This window comes from Vulpes lagopus, chromosome 9 (genome assembly GCF_018345385.1).
Source record: "Vulpes lagopus strain Blue_001 chromosome 9, ASM1834538v1, whole genome shotgun sequence".
Taxonomy (NCBI): Eukaryota; Metazoa; Chordata; class Mammalia; order Carnivora; family Canidae; genus Vulpes; species Vulpes lagopus.
Window position 1 is genome coordinate 46,013,803 of NC_054832.1, and position 14,463 is coordinate 46,028,265.

Here is a 14,463-nt window from a genome sequence, read left to right on the forward strand (position 1 = left end):
AAGAATGAAATTTTATCATTTGCAATGACATGGATGGAACTAAAGTATATTATGCTAAGCAAAATAAGTCAGAAAAGGACAAAATACCATATGACCATGCTCATATGTGGAATATAAGATACAAAACAGCTGAACATATGGAAGGAGGGGTGAAAGAAAGAGGAAAACCACAAGAGACTCTTAGTGATAGAAAATAAACTAAGTGGTGATAGAGGGAAGTAGCTGAGGGATAGGCATTAAGGAGGGCATTTGTTACAATGAGAACTTGGTGTTGTGTGTGATGAATCACTGAATTCTACTCCTGAAACCAATATTGTGTTGTGTGTTAACTAAAATAAAAGTTTTAAAAATAAACCATTCCATCTTAGCTCTAATACATACAGAACATACCTCTCTACCATTTCCCCCTTATCTCACCTAAATATTTCTTAGCTTTTTCTGCCTCAGTTTTCTGATTGGTAAAATTGGGATATCATCATCTGCCTCATGGGGTTGTAGTGAATATTAAATAAATTCTTCGCTACACAATTATTTCTAGCATTATTAGATCTTAAGCAAATGTACCAATTTTTCAGTTATCTACAAATACTGTTTCTACATATACTCACCTATCCAATTCAATGCTTATATTCTTTTATCTCAAAATTGAGACTATATAGAATCCATATCAATGCAAATAATGGAAGCAACCCCACAAAAGCAAATGAACACAGCAGAAAAACATGTTGAATAAAATGCAATACCAAGAAGTAGAGACCTTAAATACAAAATAAATTATGAAAAAAGATGAAAAAAATTCTGGGAAAACTAAAGAATTTCAAGATTGGCTAAGAATTAGAACACATGAATATTTGAGTCCTTTAAGAAGAAAACCAAATCTAAGAATACAAAAAATAACTGACAAAAATTTTTATCAAATGAAATTTGGAACTGAATCTTGACATAGCCATGGCATACTAAGAATATAAATCTGAATGTATATTCATATATAACAGATAATATTCAGATAACAAAGTAACAAAGTATATTTTGATAAAAATTGAGTATTTTCAAAAAGAATTTTTTGAGCATCCAGGAGGAGAAAAAAAAAAGAGGAACACTGCATATATGGGTAAGAATATAGACTATCATCAGATGCTTTGAGAACAAGGTTGAATATTTAAATACTGAAAAAAAAAAAAGTGTGAAGAATTTTAAACCCAACAAAACTAATCAAGTATAAATGGAACTTTTCAACATGCAAGAAACCAAGGAATTCTGTTTGCTTGGAAACTTAATCAGGTGTTACCTAAGAGCAAATCTCAAAAAAAAAAAAAAAAAAAAAAAAAAAAAAACAGAATAATTAGAAGGACAACACCATAAGCACAGTTGGAAAGCATTAATTATTACTTGGACAATCCTTCAAGATTAAATGAGGTTTGAAAGAGCATGTATGATATGTAATGAATATATGTTCTAACAATGTAGATATAGTATAAGTTTTTAAAATGAGGGGACTGGAAAAAGCATATGAAAATATTTCAGTGTGTTCTATAATCCTTAGTGATGACAGTAGTATTGTCACTCCAGACTAATTATAAAATAAGTAATAAAACTGGAGTAATTATGAAGCATTCTATTTCTAGTCTATTTCCAATGTCTATGTCCTTGAGAACAATCTCCAAAAAATGCATTATACATATATAATATGTGTATACATATATGTACACACTGAAAAAGTGAGCGAAGAATTTTATGTATATACATATATATATAAAATTTTTTTCAGATAGGAAGAAAACTATCAAAGACTACTATTAGGGGGATGCCTGGGTGGCAAGCAGTTTGGCGCCTGCCTTTGGCCCAGGGTATGATCCTGGAGTCCCAGGATCGAGTCCCACGTCAGGCTCCCTGCCTGGAGCCTGCTTCTCCCTCTGCCTGTGTCTCTGCCTATCTCCCTCTCTCTCTCATGAATAAATAAATAAAATCTTAAAAAAAAAAAAGAAATGTACTGTAGGGCATCTACTGTACTGTAGGGCATCTCAATGTCCAATGGAACAAGTTAAGATTTACTAATGATAATAATGAAAATACAGGCATACCTTCACAAAATTATGACTTCAAAAATTAGCCACCTTGAAAGATAGGAAACCAACTTATTACATTAAAAACCTGTAAGCAAAGGAATAAAACATTTATCTTGCCTTTCCTACAGTATTTGGTTATCATCTAGTAGATGAAGGGAAGTGTATAATATTTATTTATATTTATTTATGAGAGAAACAAAGAGTGCACATGCATGTGCAGGCATGAGCATAGGGAGGGGGAGAGAGGTGGGAAATAATCTCAAGCAGACCCCGCATTCAGGAGAGCCCAACACAGGGCTTGATCTTCAGCCCCTGAAATCATGACCTGAGCCAACACCAAGTGACAGTCACTTAATAGACTAAACCACCAGATGCCCCAGATAGTTTACTTTTATAATCGTATTCTAAATTTTTTTAATGAAACTAGAATATCAACATCTTGCAATTATCAGCGAATAAATAGACATAGGGTTAAGTATCAATGGCTGTTAAGATCACACAGAAGAGCAACAACCATACAAATCATTGTCCTATAGTTTTTTGCCTTCTATATATGCCTCCTCTGGTCATCCCAAACACCATTTATAGACTTGACAAATAATGAAACAGGAGCCTTATAAGTCCTATGTATTCAACTCGAAGGTATGGGAAGTGCAGAAGATAAATGGACATGTTAAGTATTCAATCAGTAATATACAGACTATGGGAATCTCTACAGATCAAATGGCCAAAGCTTTTCAACAGAAAAGTATATTAAAAAATAATGAAGAGGGATGCCTGAGTGGCTCAGTGGTTGAGTATCTGCTTTGGGCTCAGGGCGTGATCCTGGTGTTCTGGGATCGAGTCCCGCATTGGGCTCCCTGCATAGAGCCTGCTTCTACCTCTGCCTATGTCTCTGCCTCCCTCTCTGCATCTCTCATGAATAAATAAAATCTTTTTAAAAATTTTAAATAATGGGGGAAATTATAGATTAAAAAAGAACTTGATAAAGAGAGCACATTTTAAACCGTGATATAGGAATGCATATGAAAATGATAAAACTATACAAAAATCTAAGGAGATGAGTCTATCATGTCAGAACAATCCTTTTCTCTAGAAAGAGGAGAAAAGCTAATTGGAATGGAATACAGATAAGGGTGTGTCTTCTGGGTGGCAAAATTCTGTTTCTTGACTTGAATAATGTCACACAGGTATTTGTTGTAAATTACTGTATTAATCTATTTAATTTAGATGATTTTATTTAACTGAAAACTAAAGTTTTTTCCTAAATGGTAAAGATGAAATATATTTTTAGTCAAAAACAAAAATGTTCATCAATCTGCCTGCACTAAACAAATTAAAAGGCCTTGTTTGGGCAAAAGAAAGTTGATCAAAAACAAAGAAATGAAGAAAAGGCAGCCATAAAACAAGCAAAAGTATTACTGTTTGTTTAAGTATGTGTAGAGTTTAAATACATGACAACAATAACAAAAGTGATGGAAGTCAATAAAGTATTCTATTTTTTTATCATTATCTAAGTGGCAAAATTAAGATCTACTAAAATCCAAGAATATAGGTTATAATCTCTAGGAAAAATTTTAAAGTACAACAATGGAAAATAGGGAAAATTAAATAAAATATTCTTAATCCAAAAGACCTCCCCCAAAAAGTGAAAAAGGGGAACACAAAATAAATGGAATAAATGAAAATACAGACGGATGAACTATATCCATAACTAAATATCAAGATTCCAACTGAAGATCAGACTTCACAGAAAATAAAACACAAACACTTATATTCTGCTTCCAAGAAGCTCTTAATTTATCTATATTCTCATATTAAAAGAGTGGAAAAGATATATGATGCAGTACTATATAGAGGTCATAAGGCATAAAAATAAGACAATAAAATATAAAAGGATTACAATGTTCCTTCACAGCTGAAGTGGTTATGTATATAGAAAATTCAAAGAATTTAACTGCAAAGTTAGGATGTTGGGTGAATTTATCCAGGTTTTAACTTAAAGGGTAATATAATTTGTTTTTGTATATTATCAAACTAATTGAAAAATAATTAGTGATATTAATAGTCAAATATCTATTGAAAGTTAAACAAGACCTTAAAAATAGAAAATAGAAAGTGGCACATTTTGTGGTGCAGTAGGTTAAGCGTCTTCACTCTTGGTTTTGGCTGAGGTCATGATGCTAGGGTTGTGATCTCAGTGGCATCAAGCCCCAAGTCAGGCTTCATGCTCAGAGCAGAGTCTGCTTAAGTCTCGGTCCCTCGGTCTCCTCACCTACCTCCTCCTCCCCCAGTTCACACAGTCTCTAAAATAAATGAGTAAATCTTTTAAAAAAAATAGAAAATAGAAAAAATGAGAAATAGTACAAAAAATACTGAAGATCTAAGCAGATGAAGGGAATAAACAATAGTGATGTAACAGGACTCAACATCTAAAGCTGTCAGTATTAAACCATGTTGGGATTTAATACTTAATGCAATCTCTATCCGTTATCCATCAGAGTCTGTATGTGTACACATGTACCCATAAATTAACTGAATCTAAAACTTATATGGAAATAAAAATAAAAATAGCCAAGACAATTTTGAACAAGACAGACTGGGAATTTATCATGACTTATTAAGAAGCATTAGAAGAAAAATTAAAATTTTTAATGAAATGGGAGAAGTTACAACCAACATGACAAGAATACCAGAGATTATGAGACCACTGTTAAAAAAAAATAAAAAAATTTTTAAAAAGCCTATATGGCACAAATTGGACCTAGAAGAAATGGATAACTTTCTAGCAACATAGAATCTTCCAAGACTGGGCAGCCCCAGTGGCTCAGCGGTTTAGCGCTGCCTTTAGTCCAGGGCCTGATCCTGGAGACCCGGGGTCGAGTCCCACGTCAGGCTCCTGCATGGAGCCTGCTTCTCCCTCTGCCTATGTCTCTGCCTCTCCCTCTCTGTGTCTCGAATAAATAAATATCTTTTAAAAAAAAAAAAAAAAGAATCTTCCAAGACTGAATCAGGAAAAATAGAAAATCTGAGCAAACTGATTACTCCAAACCATATGTCCTGGAACAGGTAAATTTACAGGTGAACCTTTAAAGGAGAATCAATGCCAATCTTTCTCAAACGACTCCAAAAACCAGAAAAGAATGCTTCCAAATTCATTCTATGAGGGGAGCATTATCTTAACACCAAAACTAGGCAAAGACATTACAAAAGATAGAAAAGTATCAACCAATATTCCTGATGAATATAAATGCAAAAACTCCTCAGTAAAATATTAGCAAACCAAATTCAGTAATACATTAAAAGAATCATTCACTATGATCAAGAAAGATTTATCTCAGGGATGAAAGAATGGTGTGTTCTCTCTCTCTCTCTCTCTCTCTCTGTCTCTCTCTCTCGATATACCACATTAACAAAATGAAGAATAAAAACCATATGGTTACCTCAATAGATGCAGAAAAAGCATTTAACAAAAATCAACATCCTTTCATGATAAAAACTCAACAAATGGGTTTAGAAAAAACATAGCTTAATATTTTTTTTAAAAAAGCAATACATGGTAAACACACAGCTGTCATCATACTCAATGGTGAAAAACTGAACACTTTTTGTAAAAATCAGGAACAAGATAAGGATATCCATTCTTATCACTTGTATTCAACATTGAACTGGAAGTCCTAGCCATAGCAATCAGACCAAAAATAAAAGGTATTCAAATTGGTAATAAAGGAGTAAAACTGTCACAATTTGAAGATGACATGATTCTATACATAGAAAACTCTAAAGACTCCAAACTATTACAATACATGAATTCAGTAAAGCTGCAGGATACAAAATTAGTTGTGCTCTATACACTAATATACTAGCAGAAAAAGAAAATAATAATCCCATGTACAATTACATCAAAAAGCATATACCCAGAGATAAATTTAACTAAGGAGGTGAAAGACCTGTACTCTGAAAACTAAGATTGATAAAATAAATGGAAGATAACATAGATAAATGGAAATATATAATGCTCAGGTTTTAGAAGAATATTGTTAAATGTTCATATTACCCAAAGAAATCTACAGATTCAATGCAAATCTTATCAAATTACCAGTTTGATAGTCACAGAATTCAAACGAATATTCCTAAATTTTGTATGGAACCACAAAAGATCCTGGATAGCCCAAGCAATTTTGAGAAAGAACAAACCTGGAAGTATCACAATCCCAGATTTCAAGCTTTACTATAAAACTGTAGTAATCAAAATAGTATGGTACAAGCACAAAAATAGATACATAGATCAATGGAACACAACAGAGAACCCAGAAATAAACCCACGCTTATATGGTCAATTAACACAACAAAAGAGACAAAAAATATATGATAGAAAAATGTCTCTTCAATAAGTGGTATTCAGAAAACTGGGCACCTTAGCTGGCTCATTTGGTAGAGTATGTGACCCTTGATCTCAGGGTTTTGGTTTTGAGCCCCACCTTGAGCATAGGTTACTTAATAAAAAGTATATTTATAAAAGTACAACTGAACCATTTTCTTACACCCTACACAAAATAAAATAGATTAAAGACCTAAATGTGAGACCTGAAACCATAAAACTCCTAGAAGAAAACAGGCAGTAAATTCTTGGATATCAGCTTTAGCAATATTTTTCTGGATCATTCTCCTCAAGCAAGGGAAACAAAAGCAAAAATAACCTAGTGGGACTATGTCAAACTAAAAAGATTTTCCACAGGGATCCCTGGGTGGTGCAGCGGTTTGGCACCTGCCTTTGGCCCAGGGCGCGATCCTGGAGACCCGGAATCGAATCCCACGTCGGGCTCCTGGTGCATGGAGCCTGCTTCTCCCTCTGCCTATGACTCTGCCTCTCTCTCTCTCTCTCTCTGTGACTATCATAAAAATAAGAAAGATTTTCCACAAAGCAACAAAACAAAAAATCAACTCACTAAATGGGAGAGGATATTGTAAATGATGTATCCGATAAGGGGTTAATTTCCAAAGTATATAAAGAACACATACAGTCTCACACACACACACACACACACACACACACACACAAAAAATCTGATTTAAAAAAATGGGAAGAGCATCTGAATAAACATTTTTCCAAAGAGACTTCCAAATGGCCAATGGACATATGCAGAAAGGATCAACATCACTAATCACCAGGGAAATGCAGATCCAAAACTACAATGAGTATCACCTCACAGCAGTCAGAAGGGCCAGTATCAGACAACATGTATTAATAATGATGTGGAAAAAAGGGAGCCCTCCTGCACTATTGGTGAGAATGTAAATTGATATAGCCGCAATGGGAGACCGTATGGAGTTTCCTCAAGAAATTAAAAAAAATAGAACTACCATATGATCCAGCAATTCTACTTCTAGGTATTTATCCAAAGGAAATGAAAACACTAATTGTAAAAGACACACATGCCCCTATGTTTATTGCAGCATTATTTACAATAGCCAAGATACGGAAACAACGTAAGCGTCCATCGATAGAGAAATGGATAAAGAAGAGGTGGTAGGTCGTAGGTTTGTATACACACACAAACACAACATGAGTATTATTCAGGCATAACATGAATAAATATATATTCATATATAACATGAATAAAATTTTGTTATAGGGGACATGGGTAGACCTAGTGGCTATTATATTCAGTGAAATAAGTCAGAGAAAGACAAATACCATAGGATTGTACTTATATGTAGAATCTAAATAAAATAACAGAACAATGACAATAAACAAACAGCCTGATAAATTCAGAGAAAAAACTGGTTGACAGAGGGTATGTGCAAAATAGGTGAAGAGAATTTAGAGGTACAGACTTCCAGTTATAAAATAAGTCACAGGATGAAAAGTACAGCATAGGGAACATAGTCAATACTATTATAATAACTTTGTATGGTGACAGATGGCAATTAGATATAGTGAGTTTTTAATTGTTGCATCACTATGTTGCTCACCTGAAACTAATCTTGTATGTCAACTGTACTTCAATTAAAACTAAGAAAAAAATAGAAAAATTTTATATGGGGTCACCCATTTTACAACAACAAAAAAAAAAACACTGAGTTTCAAATGGAAAGGTTGGTCTTCCTAATACATGGTGCTGGATCAACTGGATATTTCTAATGGGTAAGAACTGGAGGGAGGATGAACCTTGATCCCTACCAAACAGGAGCTTTAAAAATAAATTCTAGATGGATTGCCATCTAGAGGTGTGAAAGCTAAGAAAGCATTTAGAAGAAAACACAAGAGAATATCTTTACCAAGAACTATAGTCTGAAGATTTGTGTTCTCCCAAAAATTCATAGGTTATAAACCTCATGCGCAGGATGACAATATTGGAAGATGATGCCTGTGAAAGGTTATTAGACCTTGAAGGTGAAACCCTCAGGAATGAGATTAATGCCCTTATAAAAAAGGCTCCAGAGAGCTCGCTTGCCCCTTCCATAATGTGAGGAGAATAGAAGTCTGAAACCAGGCGGAGAGCTCTCACCAACCACACTGGCACCCTGATATCATACCACTCAGTCTACGGAACTGGGAAAAATACATTTCTGTTGCTTATGAGCTACTCAATTTGTGGTATTTTGTTATAGTAGCCCAAAGAGACCAAGACACTGAGAACAGGCAAAGATTATTTAATAGGACATAAAAAGCAAAATCAGTGAGAGAATTGATAAATTTTACTACACTAAGAACCTGTCGCATTTGAGAGGGGTGACATCACAAAGAGGGTGACAAAGCCTGCTCCAAACTTCACTACGGTTCACAAGAAACAATTATTCAATAACGAGACATTGCTGAGAGAATCACAGAACTTTAGGGCCACTGTGAAGCACACTTCTCCCTCACAGAGAAAAAAAAAAAAAAAAAAAAAAAAAAAAACAGACTACATTAGAAGGGTAAAAGTAGCAGTTACTCATTAACTGCATGGACCATCCTCCAGGCCAGCATGGCACGGTGCAGACTGGTTTCCCCTGAGCCTTCATTTCCATCACTGGGAAAAGAGACCCTGGTGGGGAGGTAGATAGGGGGAACAAGGGGGAAACCAGCCCCACCCCTGGCATTCTGGGAATCTGATGGTGATGGAGAAGGTAGGAAGGGTTTGCAACCACCAGAAATGGATCTTAGCAGACCAGATTTATACCTACAATACTGAGTAGTAATCTCAAACTGAGCTAACTGGTGAAAAACCACCCCGACCAAAGTAAAACCTGTACAGTCTGAAACAGTAGCCCCATTATTCAAATGCACATATACCAATATAAGAAATCCAAGATCATAAGCCACATGCAAAAAAGTAAAACTGGACCAATCTTATGTACCATCCACAAAACTTAACCTAAATTGGATTAAAGATTTGAACATAAGACCCGTAACCATAAAATCTTTGGAAGAAAACAGGTAGCTCTTTGACATCAGTCTTGGCAATGAATTTTTAGATTTGATACCAAGAACAAAGGCAACAAAAGCAAAAACAAACAAGTGAGACTACATCAAAATAAAACCATCTGCAGAGCAAAGAAAATGAGCAACAAAATGAAAAGGCAACCTACTGAATGGAAGAAAATATTTACAAACCATATATCTGATAAGGGGTTAATATCCAGAATAAAGAATCCTTATATACAACTCAGTAACAGAAAAACAACCCAAATAAAAAAAAATGGACAGAGGATCTTGACATTTTCTCCAAAGAAGATATACATTTGGCCAACAGATAAATAAAGAGGTGCTCCACATTGCTAATCATCAGAGAAATGCAAACCAAAACCACAATGAGATATCATCTTACAGCTGTTAGAATGGCTATTAAGGAAAAACAGCAAGAAATAACAAGTGTTGGTGAGGATGTGGATGGGAAGCCATGTGCATTGCTGGTGGGAATGTAGATTAGTGCCGCCATTATGGAAACCAGTAGGGAGCTTCCTCAAAGAATTAAAAAAGAACTGTCATGTGATCCAGCAATTCTGCTTCTGGGTATTTGAAAACAATGAAGTAAATATCATATGCTCTTACTCATATATGGAATCTTAAAAAAGAACCAAATAAAAAAAACCTGAACTCTTTGATACAAATGACAGATTGGTGATGGCCAGAGGCTGTGAGGTAAAATGGATGAAAGGAGTCAAAAGATACAAACTTTCACTGATAGAAAAAAGTAAATCATGGGCAGGTAACACACAGTATGGGGACTATAGTTAATAATACTCAATTGCATATTTGAAAGTTACTAAAGAATAAACATTCATCACAAGACAAAAAAAAGTTTGTTCGTATCTGTCTACGTTTGGTGCCAGATGTTAACTAGATTTATTGTGATTATTTCACAATATATACAAATATGGTATCATGTTCTATAGCTGAAACAATGTTATAGGTCATTTATATCTAAAAACAAGAAAAATATTGTTAAAACTCATTTTGAACTAATGTTAAAATTAGCATTTTTTCTAGTCTATTCTGTATTCATCCATTTGTAAAATTAGGTTTCTACTAAATAGATGTGAATTTTCCTTTTTACTCTGTTAATAGATTCTAAAACCCTCCTCTAACTAAGGCATAAGATTTAATTCTATGAAAATACCCCTGAAAATATGAAAGTTCTACTAAGGGTGAGGCATTTTTTTCATAATTATGAAAAAATGTAAAATATATATGCGAATAATTCCTGATTATTCCCCTAAAATTCCAGGGGAAACCTACTATGTTAGAGGATGTGCTACAGTAGAATAGAAGGCTAATTATACGTATTACAGAGTCACTCCTATAAAACTGTGCCAACCTAAGAGTAACAGAAAAATTAATTTTTTTCTAACTTGATAAGTAGAAAATTATGGCCTTTTATAATTCAGTTCTATATTTTCTTAGTTTATGTATTTATGCCAATTAAAGTTCATTTTGTGAATTAATTTTTGAGATCTTTTGGCCATTTTTAAGTTGAATTGTTCATTCCCTTTATTGTACATTTGAATATACACTGGTCATATGAATTTTATATACATATACACACACACTCACAAATTTTTACATGTATATATACAGTTTGTTCTTTGATAAATGTAAGTTTACTTGTAAGGCAGATCTTCGTATTTATGTGATCAAGTTGAGGTCTTCTGTATAAAAGAAGAGAATCCTAATAGTAAAAACCCATCACCTTAGGCATATCCTACTAATTCCAAGCAGGCCATGGGTCACACCCACACCCACAGGGAGATTACACAAAGGCACAAACAACAGGAGGCAGGAGTCAAGGGGCACAGGGCACCTAGAGTCTGGCCAACTAGTTTATTGACAATGGAAGAGATTCCACAGATAGGAGAACGTTCCACTGTGGCCCTCTTACCCTCTTGTCCTCCACAATCCTTACTCCTCACCTTCCTTGCACAACATCAGCCCTTAAAGGCTCCTCAACTCTTACATAAAATCCAAATTGCAAAAACAACGCCAGCTAATGTACAAGGGCAACTTCTCTCTCGAGATCACGTGAATTTAACTTCAACTTCAGGCACGTTAACACCTCCCTGTTGCACCTTATTTTTAAAATCTGCCTTTTAACCCCCCAGGTTCGAATGCTCCTGTAAGATTTCTCAAGCCCAGCATTTACCAATAAAGGTTTCTGCTAATAGTATCTGGTTGATTTCTTCCATGATACATTATGTGTGTGTTTTTTTTTTAAAAGGAAAAAAATTATCTTTACTGAGAAAAATATGAGCAAAATCTGCCTTACTTCTTGAGATAAAGTTCAGAATGTTTATTTTAGTTCAGGGTTTCTAAAAATGCAATAATCTAGGACTGTGTATTTTTCCAATCATTTTGACTTCAAATGCTTTGTATAAAATATATATTTATTATTTTACAAATCACTTAGAAGTATATATGTTTATGTTCTTTATCCAATATAAGGAAAGAGCCTACTAAATTCCTAACTTGGTGTTTTCTTCCAGAAATTTGTTCCCAATTTCTACTTTTATTTCCTAATAGGTCAAAAAGCTCAAGAAGTTACAGATTTTATTAGATCTTACTGGTGTTTATTGTGGGGACACATATAGTCAATTTTTGTACACAGGTTTTAGAAGAGATATTCGTTGATGACTTGGTTCAAAATTAAATATGAGTAACTCAACTTTGATAATTAAAGAATTCGGATCCTCTCTAGTTTTTCTTTGAACAGTAGTGGTGTTTAAAATCTACAATGTTCCATTTCTATGTATTGTTCTTACAATCCTAGGAGAAAATTATTTTTAGAATTCTGTTTTGTTTTGTGCAAGTATATGTTTTTCTTGTATTGCCTTTTTTATGCTTTATTTTTCCTGTTAACTTGCCACTTTTTTTAAATTTTTATTTATTTATGATAGTCACACACACACAGAGAGAGAGAGAGAGGCAGAGACACAGGCAGAGGGAGAAGCAGGCTCCATGCACCGGGAGCCCGACGTGGGATTCGATTCCTGGTCCCCAGGATCGCGCCCTGGGCCAAAGGCAGGCGTCAAACCGCTGCGCCACCCAGGGATCCCCAACTTGCCACTTTTTAAAAGCTGTTTTTACTATAATAGAAATTATGTGCTTGCTTGCATTGGGGTTTATTCTTTTATTTACATTTTTCATGTTCATGTTTTCTCTAATTTGCTGTAGTAGAAATTAGACATGTGCTATATAGGCTACCTTATCTGAAGTCCTAGAGACGCTTTTATTTCTGTGATAATTTGAAAGGAATACTTAATGTGTGTATCTCCACTTGTGGCAACATTTACGTGTCTTATGCTTCTCTACTCTTCAGTGTTGATACTGCAACAATTTCTGTCTTCTCCTTAGAGACAGGAGCTTGACATTTTACTTCCTTTGCCTTTTTTTCTACTACCAAGTATTTTAAAATGTGCTCTAAATATGTAGCTCCTTCTTATTAACAAACGAGACTTATTTTTCAAAAATATTCCATGAAAACCCTGGCATTTGCCTTTTCTTATACACTATTAAAAGAGGGATTTAGGACTTCAGCTTTTAGCTCAGACATATAGAGTTTGGAAGTTTTCACTCTTGCTCTTACAAGAAAAAAAGCTGTATTGAAAAATCAATGATTTTTCTTGGACCCATCAGAAAATTAAGGTCGCAGAACAAACCATCACCCTGAAATCAGGAGAGACAGGTGGAAACAGAATAGCTGAGATCAGCTTACCTGGAGAAAATGACCTTGTAGCTATAAACTTCTAATAATGCTGTGATGAATTGTGGGAGGTTGATTGTGGAGTAGCATGATTGAGAAATTCCTGGGGGCCGCTGTCTAGCCGCCCTCCACGTTTGTGGGGTTTGCATCCAGGAAATCCACCAGGTTCTCATAGTGAAGAGCTAGGAAAAAATTTTCATGTTTTCTGGCCAGGATAGAATAAAAAAAAATTTTTTTTAAACACACAAAATTAATTTTAACTGCTTGCAGAACATTTTCCTTAACAGAGGCCAACACTCAAGGGGAAAGACTGAGATTTATTTGACCTACAGGAAGGGCAGTTCCCTGGACACAGTGTCTCATCTTGGGGAGGCCGGTGGGAGTCTCGGAAGTCGTTGTAAGGGTCAAAAACCAGGAATACAGGCCCACTGAAAGACTAAAACTCAATCATAGGATTATAAAATACTTTCTCTCCCCCCCATCCCACCACCACATCACCATAGAATCAGTAAACCAACAGTGGGATGCAACTGAAAGAACTGCAAGCTACAGACTCTATTTAAGAAGAAATCCCAGGAAAAATGGAAACAACAGAACAGACACACAGAAGCACCCTAAAAGAAACTGCAGCCTCTGACACCTCTAGCTTTACCAGTCATTAAACACAGCCCAACTCTTAGCCCGAGTAACTAAAATCGCACACTAAACATCTATTTAACTCAGCTACTATTCTCTGGTACATCACGTCCATATTTTAAAAATCAATAAAATGGTTGTGGTCTGACACATATAAAGAGCTTAGAAGTCACCACTACCAACCTCAGAAAGAGAAAAGCTGAACAAACTGAAAGCCAACGACTCTTCTTGGAGACATAGGAGAATTCAGGCCACAGGGTAAATCACTGGCTGAAATACTGGAGAGAGAAATACAATCAGAACTTCCTGGGAGCAGAAATCACAATTGGAGCCTGCTGTGAACACTTAAATGGTAGTCAACTAATTGCTGGAGACCGAGTATGAATTTGTTGGAGAGAGAACTCCTGGCTGTCACCTTCTGAGTTTTATTTAACTCCAGGTGTCCGACCAGGTTCGCAAGGGGAAGATGGGAAAAACAATCCCCTCCTATTACCTGTAAGGGAGGCTAAAATCACCATTTCAAAGACACCCTGACTGTTCTGTTCTCAATAACAAAGTCCTGCCCTGAAGGGGAACTA